Genomic DNA, 18,478 nt, shown 5'->3' with positions numbered 1-18,478 from the left:
CTACTGATTTTTCATAAGTCTTGTAACAATAGGGAAGTTTCAGAGGCATGGATGAAAATTTATTATTGTATCAGGTATTTCTAAATGTACTGGCCTGACACTGATCCCAAGAATAAGTAGAATGGGACTCCAGAAAGGACAGCCTGTAGTATGTGTCAATCACAATGAGTTTATGGATAGCTGGTCAAACATCAGGGCTATTATAAGACATTTTTATTCTACAAGGAATTTGATTTGATGTCACACAGCATTTTGATGGAAAAAAAAGAGAAAAAGATAAAACGGTTCATTAAATTAACAGGTAGGTTTTAAAATGTAATTGGAAACAGGCAAATCATTGTTAATGTATGTGTTTATCTCTGCAGAGCTCTGTAGAGGTAAGTCCTTGGCCTTCTTTTCTTTCAAAAGTCATACTTGTAGTTTGAATGAAGATCTAAAACCACTCTTAAAAAAACAGATGAGAAGTGCATAAGATCATGGTAGAGCTAAATAATGGTGCTGAGATATCACTGGGGATGGGATTTGTCTTATTCCCCATCATTAGCAGCCATAAAGTCAGGTGTGTAATCTATGCTGGTTGCACAGTCCTGTAGAGTCAAAGGAGAGCTATTGGCACCTCCAGGGAACAATCCATCCCATGTCATTATCTAAAACAGATGTGAGGAAGTGTCCTCTGGAAGTACCTATAACTTTCCAATGGCTCAAAAAGGAACCTATGTGGGTAGCATAAGTGAAAGGCCAGACTTTGGGGTGGTTGAAGGTAGGTGAGAAGGATCTTACCCTGATACACGCTTATCTGTATCACTTAGTAAATCAAGCACAAGTAAATAATATGGCCTTTAACATAACCAGCTGTAATGTTATATATCTAAAAAGAGAATAACAGCCCTTATAGAAGAGAAGCAACTGCATTTTGTAAAGAAGGGACACTAAAAGACTTGATGGTCATGATCATCTAAATAAATGAAAGCATGGCCAAAACAGCTATGTGCTAATGTGTGCATCGTCAGAAAAGGAGTCAGGAGGGGACAACTTTTTTGCTTCTACAGCTAGCTCTGATGTAACTGATGTTGGGATGTAAAGCTCAGTTCTGGCATCTAGTCTTCAAGAAGCATGTTGAAAAATTGGAGAGGCAAAAGCCACAAGAAAGATTAGAGGACTATAAAACAATTCAAGAAGTGCAATCTATTCCGCTTACTGGGTATAGCCCATTACGACGGCTTGCTTGTAGTCTTTTATACACCTAAATTGTGAAAACCAGATCTAATTATAACAATACAGAGTAACATTCATACAGTATGAACCAGGTGGTAAAAAGTGAAGCAAACCAAATTCAGTTTAGTCTTTAGGTTCATGTCTTTAACAGTGAGATGAATTAATCTTTAGAGGAGTTTAGCTGGCATTGTGATGAATTCTCCAGTGCAGGAAACATTGTTTTAAATCAAGGCTGGACATATCTATGCTTGATTTGATGTAGAAATGATATTTATGCAATCATGCTAATTGTGTTTGTCTGTTTGTCAGAGTGTCCCCTGACCAGTTTTGAACCTATTGGCTAATTTCTGTCAATGTGACAGGAAGGCAGCATTCTCACAGATAACAGTCATTTCTATGAATCATATGAAAACAAAGCAGATTGAAAGAAACGTGCCATGACATGGCAGTGTGAGTCCACACATTTTTACCCCCAAAGAATCCACATGGTTGTTAATTTCTCTCACTGCTAAAACTGTGAATGATAATTCTAGAGGGAATGTATTTAGTTTTGGTTTCTAACACTTGATTCCTACTGTGATTATCACTCTAAATAGAGTGCATTCTTAAGAGAGAAACTCTCATCAGAGTTCAAATGTGTTAAAGATACCTAACTAATCAGTCAATCAGCCAGGAGGCTCAGAGTCATAGGAAACCTGTTTCACCCATTCTGGTACTCATGGAATGTCCTCTTTTAAGCAGAGTCTAACTCCGATACGACTATTAGAAATGAAGTTAGTCATAAAAACGGGAAGACATATGGCATCTGTTAAGGAGAAAATCAGGCTAGATGACCACAGAGGTATTTTGTGGTATAATATCTCCAAGTAGTAAGCAAACATGGGCTTTTCTGTTTATTCATGAACAAAAGACCATGTTATTCTACTTGGCATAGTGAGTTCAGCATTTTCTAAGGTTTTTTGGCCTTCAGTGATCAAGCTATTAGATGTTAAGCTCTGGAGTAACTTGCTGGATAAAGTGGTCTGGTATTGCTTAGCATTTTTTTAATTATTATTATTATTATGATTAGGGAAGTCTTTTCCAATTCACACATTCTTAGCAAACCAGACCAAAGACTGACAAGGACTGAAGTTTATAATGTGGCCATGGGACTAGTTGGTTCATTGGGATGGTTTTGTGATGTGATGACAGTTAAGTAAAAGGTTTCCTTTATTCCTCATGCTACAGATAGATTCAGGATGGTTTTGGTACCACAGGCAATCCTGTCTAGCTTTTTACTTGTTTGTCAAAATGTATCAGTGAACTGTGGAGATGCTTTTGGTTTGTGAAAGAGAAGAGTGCAAGGGGACAAGGCATTACTGTCTGAGGTGACCAGACAACTATGGCGTGCTAAGCCTGGTGGTTGTCTGTCTTGTCATCTAAGGGTGTGATGAAAAATTAAACTTTTTGCAACATTAATAAATTTCAATAGGTAATTTCCCAGGTAGAATGGACATAAGACTGCAACTTTCATCTGAGTTGGAAAGAATTTCTTACATCCTCAACGTTCAGTCTAGCAACTACCTGTGTGAACTCATCACTGCTATGTGGGAATGGATGCCAAAATATTCTTCAGATTTGCTTATGAGTGTATGAAAACTGTCAAGAGCCTGCCAGGCTGGGCAAGAAATACTATTGGAAAGGGATGGGTTTTTCTCTGGGAGCTCTCTGGGCAATGGGGCAAAGGTTGATCAACCCTTGGTTGCTTTAGTTCTTCTCCTGATGGATTATACAGACACTGAGAAGATTCAGTTGAGAAAAATACATGCCAAAAATAAGAATAAAAATTGAAAGAGACAGGAAGGGTCTGAGGATCAGGAGAAGACAGTGAAGAAGCCAGGCAAAAAGGTAATGTATACATAGGTATTGTGGCTAGAAAAAAGGTGGCACAGCTGGGAATTTCCTTTCTTGCTGCCAATTCCTAGCTGCTGTCACAGCATTTTTGTGCTACTGACAGGAGGGGTAAGTTAAAGCAAACAACTTATGTTGGAAGATCAGATCAGCACGTCACTAGTTTGGGAGTGGCACATTGCAAAGTTGGCCTGAAACTCCCTTTTCACATGTTTCCTATGTTGTGTAATATGCTTTGTAGTCCTAGCCAAAGATCTAGGGCTCTACATGTATACCATCAAGAAACCATACTGATTCATATCAGGGCTTCATGAATGCAGACATATTTTATATATACATATCTTTCCTATAAATAAGTCAATCATACACTTCCTTTTAGATGTGCAATGTTGTTCTCAGAGAGGCACAGTTACACAGCGTGCCCCCAATTCTACATACATTTTTTGCATGTTTGCTAGTAACAGTATTGAAAACTGTATTTGAAAAGCATAGTGTAAAAGCAACAAGATTCTTGATCAGAGTTAAGATTTTGGCAGTGAAATCACAGATTAGAGAGTAGTAAGTACAGGACAGTGGCACTCAGCATATCTTCTCTGTTTTTATTTTCATTGAAGTAACTTCAAGGTCATATGTCCTCTTTGTTTTTGGCACAAGCAGAGGGATACTTCTGTTTTTTCAATGTTGACCTTTTACTGTACTGCACAAGTAACGTCCCTTTCCTTATTTTCTAGGTATCTGGGACAGCTGTACATATTACAAAGGTAAAGAAGAAAAATCCTTTAAGACCAGAGGCTGCTGAGGAAAGCTTCTCCAAGAAATATTTCTCATCGCTGCAGTGTCCATGAGCTACTAAATTACTATAAAAGTATTGCTAATTTGACTTTCTCCCCATAAACAAGCCATGATAGTCTTTGAAGATCTCAAGTAGGTCTTGAACAGGTTCAACTCACAATAATTCAGCTGAAAGCATTAGGTTAATTACTCTTATTTAAAAATCACTGAAACAGAAGTTAATTAAAATGTAAACAATGGGCTACATTGTTACTGACAACTTTAGAAAAAAGAATCTTTGAAATTCTTTGTGTAATGGATTTTACCTGACCGCCCTCGGAGGAGAGAGTGGTTTTGCAACAGATCACGTTACTGAACTAACCTTTCTTTCACTTTTAAATGAAATATATTCTTTGCTTCTTCCAGTGCAGCGCAGCTGCACAAACTGGAGCCAGTCAAAGGCTGTCAGAGCTCTGTTTACCGGGGAGGTACTGGCTACTGGGAGGCTGCTAGACACAAAATACTGCAGAGAGCAGCTGGAGTACCCGAAGTAACCAGAACGCAGTGTGTCTGAGAGCACCAGGAAGAGAGAAACAGATGACCTGGAAAGTCAGAAGGCATAAAAAAATGTCAGTTAGTGAGAAATTATTAACACCCTGGCCAGTTTATGCCAAGGACAGAGGGTTCTCTCATGCATTCTTGTGCAGTCCTGGCTGTCAACTGAAACATGCCGAGGAACAGAAGCAATCCTGTGTATGGGCCTGATCCAGAACTAGCTGAACTGAGTTAAAAGATTCAAGGGGTTAGGATTGGGCCCCCATTAAAGGATTAGGGAAAAAAAAAGCCACAAGATTTCCCTTGTTTTTTGTGTTTTTCAGGGTTAATCTTGTTATTCTTGCTCTTCAAAAAAAAAAAAAAAAAAAAGAAAAAATGTGCCAAATAGGTGGGGCAAAAAAATTCTGGAATTTATAAGCCTGAGGGGGGGAAAAGAACCTTGCCAAATTATCTTCCTGCTTCACCAATGTATTTAGTAAATATGTGTCTTCTAATTCAGTATAAGCTCAAAATATCTATGAAGGCAACAAAAGTAAAATTTAAACAGAAAGCCCTACAGTAGTAAAGATAACATATGACCAGTATTGAGGATAACAATGGGTTTTATGTTTGGCTCCTTCCTTTGTGGTAGCTAGTAAGCCAACATAGATTAGCAGGGTGTGTTATGCATATTACCTGAAATGGTCTTCTGGCCCACATCAAAAGCTGTGAGGGAAAAGCTGCAAGTGACTGTTGTTGTTGTTTCACATAGAAAACTGGGGTTTTCAGTAAAGACATAAATGGATTCACGGAACAGTTTTATTCCCCAGTGTCTTACTAATGATGATGTTTTGAAACTGCAAGTAAGAAATCAGCCTCAGGGACTTTCTGCAGCAAAAACATGTCATTATATGCAAGAAAGGGTATGTTCTCATAGACTATTTTTTCTCTGCTACACATACTGACATCATTTGTTTGTTTATATTCTGTTGTTTCCAAGTACAATGCATAAATGAATTAATAATAATAAACAATTATTCTCATCAAAGCTTCACCATCACTTTTCAAATTAAGCTGCTGCACAGGAATGAAAGCAAAGAGTGGAGAAATTCAGTGTCTTCTTGAACTAAACTCTAATCCCCAGGACAGATTTCCTGGCTATGTGGTTGCAAATGACATTTTGGTCTCAGCATAACCTGTCACAGTCAACACACCATTACTGACCCAACTATAATTCAGAGAGTGAGAAAACAAGCATGAAAGCCCATTCACTCCTAGACCTTGAGTCACTATAGCAAGCAGAGCAGTTGTGTAAGTAAATACTAAAACACAGCCAAATTCCTGCCAATTCTGTGAAACCTAAGTCACAATTCAGTCCTGTCACACTTGTACCCCTTTTGTTTGCAATCATGGAGAAATTGCTGTGACCATTTTTTGTTAGCACACGTCTCAGGAAGAGGTTTTATTTGGACATGAAGGTAAGTGAACAAGACTTCTCATCAAGATGGCTCTGGCCTTAGTGTCCCGTGCTGACAGCCAGCTATGATTTAGACTGCGGGCATCAGTGGTGCTAAGATTGTTGGAGAGAGACCAGGGTAGAGCTCAGCCTGACTGCCTATAGCTAAGTGACCATGCAGCACAAACCACAGTGATGAGGAAAGGTGGGCAGGCCTTTCAAAGAGGATTCACAAGGTAATAGAATTACATTTTATCACTGCAGAATGTGGCAAAAGGAATGTACAGTCTGGATATATACTAAGAGGAAATTTTCAGCCTGCCTGAAGGAGCAACTGTATGCCTCAAAGAAAGAAAGGTTTTTGGATGTCCACTGGCAATCCCAAGGTTGTACCAAAGATGAGTCATCAAGTCCTTCCTATTTTAAGGAAGAAATGTCTTCTTTGCAAGACACAATAATATGGTGCATCCTCTCCTGAAAGGAAGAGCAGATTTGCACGGTGCATTTATTAGTTTATGGATCATCTGCAGCTGTGGAAGAACAGTGTGAAGAACTAGAGTGGAGCTTCCCCCTGATCACCTAAAGCCTGGCCTCTTTTGCAAAGAAGGTAGGTGCAGGAGAAAGAGTGCATGTTTGAGATTTAAGTGCATGAAGCCTAAAGGTTTCCTAAAGCAAGTTTTGTATTGTGTGATTCTGTGACTGTGCAGTGTTACACACATTGGTTAGTGTGGAATTAGGATGCAGAAGTCACTTGTGGAATTCAGTAAGAAATAAAGGCTTGTGGCAAATGGCTTACACCAAACAGAGAGATATACTAAGCTCATTTCTCTATATATCAGCTTGCATAACCTGCCTTTAATAATAATTATAGTAATAATAATGTCATTTATACAAGATATAGTGTATGTCCACTTTTCTGATATAAAAAGAGACTGTTTCACTTCCAAGAGAACTCTTGTGATTAATTACTCTATCTTAGATAACTAAAATAATATTTGGTACAGAGAAGCACAGCCCACATCTCTTACAGGAGTTAGCTTATCACTGCAAAACAAGGTTGTCTTCGCCTTAACTATTAAAATTTTTTGTCCACAACAATTTGTTTCCCATCTCAATTCTGCAGATATGTATGTGTTTAGTAAACTTTGCTTTCACTGAAATCTAGCTCGCTATTTGTGATAGCAAATTGAAAAATACTTGCAACTATGGATTCTTTGAGAAAGGACTTGCCTTTTATATTTGCACACAGAGCTTAATACAACAGGGTTCAGGATGTGAGCAGTACCGGTGCTGCGATCCAAGTGATAACCTGATTAAATAGAGAAAACAGAAGCGAATGGAAAGCATTACAAAATACCTGAAAGCTATATTCAAACATAGAATTTTACATTCTTTCTAAAACATTAAGGGAAAGATGCATCAGACAACATTACAAGTATTAACAATTGCGTATAGTTTTTATCACTTTCTTCAAATGCACTGGTCAGGAGAGCAGACAAAGATGGTAACAAGGAACTTTCTTCCATTTTTCAGAAGGCAGAAGAACCAACAGTTCTGCAGGTGTAGCCGTCAAGAGGATGGTAAGTACATGTCAATCTCAAAGTCCCTCAAGCACCATAAATAATTTTTTTCAGTCAGCAGCCAAACAGAAAAATTAACAGGAATTCAATTTAATTTTAAAAAAGTATCTTCTTTTATACTCACAATAAAAAAATAAACCCTTTTCTCAGTGGACTACAACACTTGGTGTCAAATGCAATTGTCTTATTCTTCAAAAACTTACTTTATTTAACTCAAACTTAATACAAGTGAAATGGAAGAAGAATTGTCTCATTTTATAACAACATGTTTGTGATTTTCCCCCCCTTTTCTTAGGGCTTCCTATTTTCTAAATTCAACATAAATTTGGAAAATCTGTTGGTAAGTCCTCAACTGTAGTTTTCTGGAAAGAAATAAATTACACCAAAATCATTGCTTTGCCCTTGTTTCAGCTCTCCAAGAACTTTTCAACTCTTTTTTCCTTCAGCTGACCTGACAACAGCCAGTGAATAATCCTGGACGAGTGAGCTATTTTACTGTCATTTCTGTAGCTAATAGAGAGAATGAAAGCTAGTTATGCATATCTGACTTACGATCTTGACATGTGATCAAGTGTAAATAACGATAAGGCTGCTGGAGAGAAGCTTTTGGCTTTAGATCATATACCTATGTGTCGTGGTTTAACCCCAGCTGGCAACTAAGCACCACACGGCCGCTCACTCACTCCCCTCCAGTGGGATGGGAGAGAGAATCGGAAGAGTAAAAGTGAGAAAACTCATGGGCTGAGATAAAGACAGTTTAATAGGTAAAGCAAAAGGTGTGTGCACAAGCAAAGCAAAACAAGGAATTAATTTGCTACTTCCCATCGGCAGGCAGGTGTTCAGCCATCTCCAGGAAAACGGGGCTCCATCACGCATAACGGTTACTTGGGAAGACAAAACGGCATCACTTTGAACGTCCCCCTCCTTCCTTCTTCTTCCCTCAGCTTTATATGCTGAGCATGACGTCATATGGTGTGGAATATCCCATTGGTCAGTTGGGGTCAGCTGTCCCAGCTGTGCTCCCTCCCAATGTCTTGTGCAACCCCAGCCCACTCACTGGTGGGGTGGGGTGAGAAGCAGAAAAGGTCTTGACTCTGTGTAAGCGCTGCTCAGCAATAAAGAAAACATCTCTGTATTATCAACACTGTTTTCATCACAAATGCAAAACATAGCCCCATACTAGTTACTATGAAAAAAATTAACTCTATCCCAGCAGAACCTGACCCAGACTATTCCAGCCTTTTAAAATGGGCTTTTATTCTCATGTAGAGATGCTTTTCCTGTAAGACTACTGGCTCTGGTCCAGAAAGAATCAGAAATGAGACACTTGAGAAAAAAATTTCCAGAACACTTCGAAGTATCAGATGAAGACTACTTTCAGAGCAGATTAAAAGATGGATGAATTTTCCATGTATGGATGATCAGGACACCAGATGGGGATTGCATTTCTTACTTCGGTAGACCAAAAGGAATGCTTCCTAAATACAGATTGCATATTGAATGCAGCACCGGCCCTGAGTAGGATGCGTAATGTGTATGTAAAAGAAATGAATATATCTTAGAAATATAAGGCCAAGGAATAGTTTCTCAATAGATTCAATCATGTGCAAAGCCCTAAGTGAAAACCAAGCAATTGTGAAGCATAAAAATGTCTGGCATCACAGTTTTTAACATGCAAGTTGGGAGCCAGACTAGGATTTCATTGCTGCTGCTACACAGATTGTTCTTCTGCTTCTCTGTTCTTGCCTTTATTCCAGGTCTTGTCATTACCAAAAGTTTTCCCTCTCTATTCTGCCATCTCTTTTCATAAAACAGTCACTTGAGGGAGAACTCCTGCTTTTCAAGGTTTTTGTGATGATTTGAATGACTTGTCAATTCTGCTTCACATAGGAGACATGCTGCATATCCTTGTCGAACATCAGACTCCATGTGCACTTTCTCTTTTATTTGTAATCTCTATGTCAGATTGAAATCTTAAGGAGTGTTTCAAGACATTGTTAAGTCTGGATGATTTTCTTTGCACATATGCAAAGAGCTTATTATGATCCAACAGAAATTTGAATCTGAGGGGGAGCAATTTAGTGATGGACAGCCTCACAGAGCACCTCATAAGATCATCTCTTACATGACAAGGAGGTCTGGAAGCTGTCAAAGAGACGGTCTTTCACAGATCACATAAAGGGTTTGAACAAGGACATGGAAGGGCACTGAGTTGAGAAGAAGCTTTATGGTTTGAGAGTTATTTAGAAGACAAGCTGGCAGAGGAGGGTGAGCTGGGAGAGGAAGGGCCCTTGATTCCTTAAGAAACTCCATGTCAGCTCAGATAGTAATAGAAGAGTGAGAAGGAGGCAGGGAGTGGGTGCAGATGTCCATTTTGCCCACATCTGTGTTGTTGTTTCTCTGTGTAAGGAGTATTTGGTGTCTGGTACTCCTTGAAGTCTCTGTGTCTGCTCCATATGTCTGTAAATAGAAAGCATTGCCCCAACTTTGAGGGCCTGGCATGGATGGGACATGAAGGTGCCACTTCTGCAAGGAGGTGGCAATCAAAGATCAGAAAAGTAGGGAGGTCCAAGAAACAGGCAGAAGGCAGCATGCAGGCCTGCTTTGGTAGGACTCCAACAGTGCAAGTGTCCAGAGTAGAAAGCTCTTCCTAGCCTCTGTGCCTGAATGGTAGCACTTTGGGACTGAAGAATTGGAATGTGAGAATGATGAAAAAAAAAAGCCTTTTAAGAGGGTTGTGTGTATGTGGAGTAGCAAACAGTCAAAACTGCATTACAGTGTTATATGATCTGTAGCATGCACACAATGGTAAGTGGGTTTAGAGGAAAGTGCTGTGAGTCCCACCAGTCCTGCTGCTAAAACCATGCCTGTTTGCAAGAACATCAATTTTTATTTGGAATGATAAGTAGATAAGGAAAGATCAGCTTCTGTGCTTCTCAGCGCAATGAAGGACACATGGACACCACGCACTGGAACAGAAAGTGGGGAACAAGGCATGCTTTTGGAAACAGAAACAGAAGACACAATGTTTTTTCTATAAGCAGTTGGTGGTAAAGCAGGGGGCACTGTGATGCCCCCTTAGCCTCCCAATAGCCTGCATTGGTAGGGACACTGAAAAGATCCTAGGGTGTAGATGGTGAATTTTTCCTTGATTTATTACTAGGAATTGAGACAATGGGTAAATGCTGAGGGCAGAGAGGTAGGATAGATGTGGTGGCTGGAGAAACTCAGTGCCTACAATTCCCAAAAGAAATGAGGGATGGGTGAAAGAGGAGGATGTCAGCACTCTGCTTAAGGAAAGGAGGCAAAGGAGAGTGAGAAGTGCTGTTAAGCTTACAGTAGCAGCCACTGGATGGAAAAAATCCCCAAACAGGTGTGATTCAGCTTCTGGGGAAAATCCTGAGAAAAGACTATAAATTTTCCTTCAGTCTATAGCTTTGGGTCAGCCAGCCCTTCTGTAACTGAACTTTAGTGGGCTAGGGGATGAAGTGCAGTAGCTGGAAGCGAGAAGAGATTTTGTGTAAAGGGTGGGTGGATGTTGATTCAGACAGGGATACCACAGTGCCAGGATGCTCTGCAGAGAAAAGCAATTGTTTTGCAGCTGCCCAAGTGAGTCAGAAATAGGGGTCTGATCTGAACTTTCCCTCCAGGGTATCTGTGCTGCAGGATTACCTGATAGGAGATTTGTGCAATGCATTTGGGAATGGACCCGTAATACAGTCCTAAAACTGAAACTCTTATTACCAGGGTATGTGGACCTCTTGGTATATATCATCTCACTTGTAAACAGATAGATTGTCCACATAAGGGACCTCCCTGTCATTTACACTGTGAATAAAGAAAAATGAATGATGGGTGTACTAATTGTTAAATCACATTAAAATCTGAATCCGCATGCCTCCCTACATCCTACGGCCTTAACTTTCTGGAGCTAGCTGGCTATCACATGCCAGTCAGACACTTTCCAGCATGAGTCACTCTGGTTTCCAAATTTGTCTTTCCCAAATAAAAATGAAAAATTCCAAATGTCTTACATTTTTCTATAGAAAAAGGGGACGGAACATCAAGTGCATATAGTCGAAGAATTGTTTTCTATTTCCTTTTACATCCCTAGTCTAGACAAGAGGTACTATGATGAACCTTGGCTTTGCTGCCAATACCAACAGCGCTTTGTGGTCTCGTTACCTCACGTCTGGCTAATTCCCAAGGACAGTCATAGCTAACGAGTAGCCCTTTCAATGGTCATTCCAGCAATTCATTTGGGCTACCCTTTCAAATAGCATGGAGAATTCTTAAGAGAGAAGGTCTTTTGTACTGAGTAATGTTTCACTCGCTGCGCTTAAATGAGAGGGGCAGTCAGGTTGTAAAGATTTATATAAATGAGAGCATTGTACACTCAAAAGGAGATTGGTATGTTTGATCTCAGCTGTTACTGATTTACCTTTTCCACATGATAACATTCATTAGGCAGGATAAGTAAAGGCTGGTGTGTTCCATTTTAATTATCAACAGTTAAAATACATTACAGAGGGTGGAGCTTCAGTCTAGTTTCAGTGGGCCGAAGTGTGAAAACATTTTCCTACCAAGCCATTACATGGGATGACTTATGACTTTTTTGCATCCTTTCCTGTCTCCTCTCCATCCCACCCCTTTTTATTTTTCACGTCTTTTTCATTGTTGTTGAATATTTCTGTTTCTGGTCATGGGAACTGTTCTGTCACTTGAAATTTCCTGGTAGCTTCACTGCTGCTGCTGCTCTCTTGTAACGTGTGAAGTGCAACAGTGCTAGTAAGGCAGTGATCATCCTGCCTGACACCTCCAGGCACCAGTGTTCCAAAAGGTTCATAAATTTATTAGAACAACCTCCTCTAGGTGACCCTGTTTTGAGCAGGGGTTGGACTAGATGATCTCTAGATGTGCCTTCCCACCTCAGCTACTCTGACTGAGCCTCAGCAGAGGAGTCAATTTCCCCCCACTTCCTTACAATGTAGGTACAGTATAAGGCTGTTATGCTGTGTTCTCCCAGAGCACTAAGTACTTTCAAAATACACTGATCTTGTTTTAGAGGGAAACTAAGAGTAACAACAACAAAGGACAAAAATAATCTCTCTTCAGAAGTAATTACTTTCTCACTACTGGCTTCACAGATTACTCAGATTCAGATACTTAACTGGAAATTTCCAGAGCTAAGTGAGATGAATACTGCCCCAAACATTTTGATTTTTCAATTGAGTGAATGGATGTCTCTCCCAACATTCTTTTCTTCCATTGGGTAATGTTTTTAAAACATTAAGAAGTTCCCATAATAAAACTTAAGCACTTCATGTTAGATGAATTAGTACAAAACACATTTTTTTCTTAATTATCTCTTTGCTGAAAAGCCTGAATATAAAATATACTTGCACATACCTGCAGGCATATTTGTGAATAGACTCCATTAACTTCAGGTTCTTAATTTTCTGACTTGCTGAGTGTCCACAGCTCCTGTTAGTCTGTGTTGAAAAGATGAATACACACTCCAATAGAACATTATTTCTCAAACTTAAAAATGTTTGAATATTTGAAAATGTTGAGTTTTTATGTCCATGGCATATCAAAATTACTTTGATATTGTAGGGATGACCTTAGCTGTTAACATCAACTTAAAAATTTGAATAGAGACACGTTTCATTGGACCTGTGGAAAGTAATACGCTGCGTGTGCCACATAATGAAGCCAATGTCTGAAAGTGGTAAAATAATACAGGATTGTAAAAAATTACAAGCAATGACTTATACTTTGACTTGTACTTAGAGCTGCAGGTACTGAAAACATCACCTTTTCTTGATTATTTTGCCATATAGAGAGATGGAAGAGCTTATAATAAGGATTTTCACTGATTAAAAAAACCCCAACCTTATCTGAATGCACTTTATAAAAAGCAGCTATTAGAAATGCATGCTTTCCTTGTCTTGAGAGGAGGCAGAAACTCACAGGCATTCCCTACCAGGCTCCTTTTCTTATAGCTTCTTTTCTCTTTATTCTTGGCACTGCGGTGGATAGCTGGTGACACCAAATTCTGCCTCAGTTGTGCTTCCAATTCTTTAGGTACAGCCAGGCAACAACAGCTTTTTTATAAGAGAAAGGTTACAATGGTGTGCACGGGCATGGAGGTGGTATTCCAGGTATCTTGGCAGTGAGCAAGCTCATAATATATCTGGCCTTTAGCATGGCCTTTCCACTCTCAGCAGTCCATGTTGTTCAAACAGGTTCTGGGCAGGGAGTGATGCCCCCATCCTGGTCATCTCATCTGAGCTCCCCCTGCTCAGGCCACAGAAACCAGACATTTCTGTGTCAGGTCCATGCAGCTACTATCTAAGCCAGAGCTGTCATTTAAAAGACACAAAGTAGGAGACTGTCACACCCCTAGATAGTTATACTAATGTTTACTATCATCTACCTGATTTCTAGTGAGAATATGTCAGTTTTTATACATCTTATTTCATTATGACATTTTCTGCTTGATTGATATGTGCATGACCAGAATTCTTTTCATGGGAGAATATTTTTATATGGAGATTACATCACCTCTTTAAAGGTCTACAGGATCTGGTCTCCAAGAAGTGTGATGTATCCTGGAAGATGTTTTAAATTCTTTTTTATGAAAAAGGAAATTATGGGAGAAAGGTAATTGTATGATTTTTAGAATTTACCGTACTGTATTGTCATACCATGTATTGTCATGCCATGAGAGGTGTCTGACTGATGAGCAAAATTAGACTATGGGGAGGAACGACTAAGGTAAGAGTCCTTTATTTAGTGAGGACTGGCATTTATGAGAGAGGGTAATGCTTTTGCTTGAGGAAACTACGGCATTAGGAGAAAGAAGTAAATATTTAATATTTTTATCGGTGATACATGCAACATACATTGTTTAGCACTGGCAATGAACAGATTTGAGCAGGGCTGGACATGCTCAGGGCTTGACTTTTTTCCTCAGAAACCTTAGCTCCAGAGAAAGACAGTCTCTGGTAATTTTCCCATAATGTCTTCTAAGCTTTGTTTTCATGTCTCAGCCTGGATGCTACAGCTTTTTGGGGAAAGCATCAGGGAGAAAATTTTGCAATCCTCTTGTCACTGAAGCTTTTTGATCTTATTACCTAAAAAGCAGGAGAGGCTCAGGATGGTGAAGACCTGGAGACCTGTCACAGCTCCACCCCAATGAGGTAAGGCAGTTTTCCAAAGGCTTGGACTGGTAGATTGGAAAGATGACTTGTGCTTTTGTGGACTTGTTTTCCAAACAGGTCAATTCTTTGCCAACATTTTCCCTGTCCTTTAGACCTCTGGTGAGCTTAATTCACATACTGAATTGGTTTCATCTGTGTTTTTGCCATGCATCTTATGGATAACTGTATGGCACCTATAGGTTTTGCACCCACATGAGTCTCCTGCATTCAACTACTATACGAAGTGAAACAGCTTTAGTGTGAACCGCGTTTTGCCTGTCCCCTCTGCAGTGCACAGGGGAAGCAGGGAGGGTTTTTTTCCAGATGGGGAACTATTTATTTTTGTTGAGCCTCTGTCACATCTGTTGTGCAATTGCCTTTCTGGCCTTCCTCCTCCTTTTCCAGTATGTACTTCAGTGGAAGTCTTGGCACATCCTGACAATGTGACGGTGCTTGTTACTCATGAGCATATTGTCTGACTTTTGATTTAATGTCAGCACTTCTTTGATCAGGTTCCTTCTGCCTGAATTAATTAGGGGAGGAGTGACACACTTCTCCGTGGGTCTTGGCTGGCCTTTAGCCCAGTATCTTTGCAAGGAGGTTTATCATGCAATTGAACTGGCGTTAAGTCACGAGGAACTGGGAGAGCACAGTGAGAAGAGATCAAGATCTTACCACTCCTGTGAGCAAAGCCATTCCTGTCAAGCTACAGGCTCTATCAGGGGTGCATTTGTGCCTGGTTTACTTGAAGTGTATCCTAGTTTTGCCCCTTCAGGCCATGCAAAGGGAGAATTTTTCATATTTCTTCTCTGTTCCAAGCTGCACTGGTACTGGTTTTATTTCTAGGTGTTTCTTTTACTTGCTCTATCCTGATTTTTTATTGCTCTGTGTTTATTTTTACTGTCCAGCAAAGACCAGACCATGCACAACCTCCAGCAGTTCTCATCTGTGGTACCAGGTTGCAGGCCCATGTCCTGCCCCATTCTGTATATTTTTTTCCTTTACCATGGAATATCTGGTCACAGGGAGAAACAGGAGAAAAAGGGCTGGCTAGGACCATGGCTTTCCCTTTCTACTTTCCCTATCTCTTCTTCTTATTTCTTTTTCCCCTCCAGGAACTTGCAGTGTAGGTTTAAAAACAGCTGTGGTGTATTCTTGAAAATTTTATTTTGGATCAAGGAAAACTAGCTGTTTTGAAAAGCTGTCAATGTAGATTACTTCCCACTAGCATTGCTGTAGGTTGTATTTAGTTCAGACAGTTAACTTTTACATATGACTAGTATCAATTTATTAAACAGTGGGTTCCTGAGCATGTTTTTTTTGCACATGAGCAACTGGGTTTGAAATTGAAATTTCTACTTTTTCATGTTTCCCATGTGTCTTCTGTAGTGTTGTGGCATAACACATTTTACAAATCAAACCTACGCTCTTTCTTTGTTTCAAGTTTCTCTGATGGTGAAGAAAAACATGTGTGTATGTACCTGCTGGTGCACACCTGTATATAGGCAGGATTATGGCAGAGATGGTGGGTGAAGCAAGTGTTGTGGTCCTTTGGGTCTGTCACTGGTACATGTTTGTAGACAGTGTCTTTTTGTTTTTAAATTCAGGCAAGCTTGTTTCTTCTCATTGCATGGTTTCTCTGAGCTGGGAAAACTGAGGAAAGGGCTTCACATGTCCAGGCTATCTAATATCCTAGAAAAACACCCTGTTGGTTTTCATGGTGATAAAGCCAGGCAGTGCGGAAAAGGCAGTCTTAGTCCTAATTCATGATTAAAAAAAAAAAAAATAAAAAAAAAAATTAGCCAAAATCAACACCAGAGTAAATCTGGTGAAGAAAATTTGTTCGAAATCTGCTCTGGGTGAAATCTTTTGATGAGTCTTTCTGTTTCTCTAACCTTTTCCTTAGTTAAATTTGTTAGGAGTTTTGTTAAGTTTTTTCATCTCTCAAAGATTAGTATCAAATTACTGCACAACTGGAGACATCCCTACCCCCGGACTTCCTTTTCTGCCCTTCATCCCCATCATCTCTGAGTTCATATGTCACAACCACAGTACCATTGCCAGAATCTGGCTTCTCTTTCCTCTGCCTCTCTGCAATAACCTATTCATGCCTTAATCAATTTGCATCTCATCTCTCCAATTGCCTGCTACTGTGGCCTTCCTAAGTCCTTTCTTTCTAATCATCTTCTGCAGTAAAGCTGGTTGAACAATGGAAAAAAAAAAAGAAGAAATAAAGACCAGACTTGTGTCTGGTATAAATCAATGAAACTTCACTGATCCCACTGTTGGCACTAGAATGATGCTGATTTTAAACCAGTTTAGAATATCTGACTCAGAATATGTTACAATTCTTCTTTGCATTTTGATAACTGTGCTACATAGAAACCTTTCCTGTTTGTTATTTATGTACTTTTTTAAAATGGATTTTTTGTTAATACCTGTTCAGTGAACAGTGACTTTTAGTATGTATTCACCTAGAAACAGGGATAGTGCTGTGTGGAAAGAAAGAGTATTTATTACTCATTATTCCTAAATTGTTTGTTTTCTCCTGCTTGAGCAGTTTCACTCATGACCCAGAGCTAGCTGACTAATACTCATAAATAACTAGAAGCCAGTATTCTGTGTACATGGTGGAAATGGATTTGCATAAAGTACGAGACAATTAGCTATGGCAAATTCACAAAATTCAGGAGATACTTGCCAATGATTCACTGACAGGAAAATACAGCTGAAGCCATTCAGATACTTTATTCACAATGGCTATTTTGTCCAGTTCTTTCCCAGAAAACCTGACTGGTAAAAATGGGTTTAGCTTTCTTTTAGACCAGCTGCCTGTGCCGCTATCCAGCTCTTCTATTTCAAATTTCTTTTTTCTTTGTAGATCTCACTTACATCTACCCTCTCCTCAGTTCCTCCTCCATTTATTCACCTTGAGGTTTTTCAAAGTAGTGATATCTTGGTATTTTACTGAGGAGATGGATAGCATTGACATTTGCCCTATGTCAGGTATCATAGAATAGCTGAGGTACGAAGGCATCCCTGGAGACTGTCTAGTCCAAACCCTCTGCTCAGAGCAGTGTCAGCTACAGTATATATGTGTATGTATTTACTGTCTGGAAACGGAGTAGGTTCTGGTCTTTCCGCACCAGTTTGACTAGAGAGGAACACATTGTACTTTGGCTGTCTTCATGTTGCAAATGTTGTTAATGCAACGCACTTCTTGGCTTATCCACCCCAGTTAGCTCTGAAATAGCCAGGCCCGGCCAGAAGCACTAAGCGTGTTGGGCACTGCACGCTACCATGGGGGAAACCTGGCGCTGTAGCAATACTGCTTTTCGTGCTCAGCAAGCCTGTGTGTCCATGCACAGCACCACAGTCTGTCATGTAGACATGACCAGAGACATGAAGATGTCAGATGGTCACTCATGTTGCAAGCCTCCGAGTCCATTCCTGTCTTTTTGAATGCTCTTTCATACTGAGAAGTACATGTCCACCCCATATCATCCTATGCATATTAGGAAACTTTCAATGGCTGAGTGTATTTTAACAATACATGTACAAATGCACATGGTATACTGATATTGTGGGACCAGTCTTTTTAAGAGAGTCGACTTAGGCTCTATTTTTGAAACTGCAATTAAATGCATAGTTAATTGCTGGCCCAGCTGATACCACTTATTTATCTCACTTCCCAAATTAAAGGCACAATCAAGTAATAGGATGTCTAAGTGTCATTATTTGCACACGAGCTTGATTACAGATGCAAAATATAGAAAGAAGAAAAAATATTCATAATACTCTGTTTTCCTGCATACCCTATATTGGAT

At 39.7% G+C, this 18,478-nt stretch overlaps 1 long non-coding RNA gene across 5 annotated transcripts in view; it reads right to left on the bottom strand.

Annotated features, from left to right (window-relative positions):
- Positions 1-18,478, bottom strand: part of LOC148055920 (uncharacterized) — a 78,614-nt gene that overhangs the window by 38,034 nt on the left and 22,102 nt on the right. For all 5 annotated transcript variants that reach the window (XR_015705075.1, XR_015705077.1, XR_015705078.1 and 2 more), the window contains exons 2-3: positions 12,856-12,938; positions 7,097-8,551 (exon numbers count right to left, since the gene is read on the bottom strand). This is a non-coding gene — a long non-coding RNA (uncharacterized LOC148055920). The remainder of the gene's footprint in view (positions 1-7,096; positions 8,552-12,855; positions 12,939-18,478) is intronic.

Source organism: Nipponia nippon, unplaced genomic scaffold, assembly GCF_047370975.1.
Source record: "Nipponia nippon isolate SJK-2023a ecotype South Korea unplaced genomic scaffold, ASM4737097v1 scaffold_2, whole genome shotgun sequence".
Classification (NCBI taxonomy): Eukaryota; Metazoa; Chordata; class Aves; order Pelecaniformes; family Threskiornithidae; genus Nipponia; species Nipponia nippon.
Note: the sequence above shows the minus strand (reverse complement) of the source record. Positions and strands in the feature narration are given on the sequence as shown.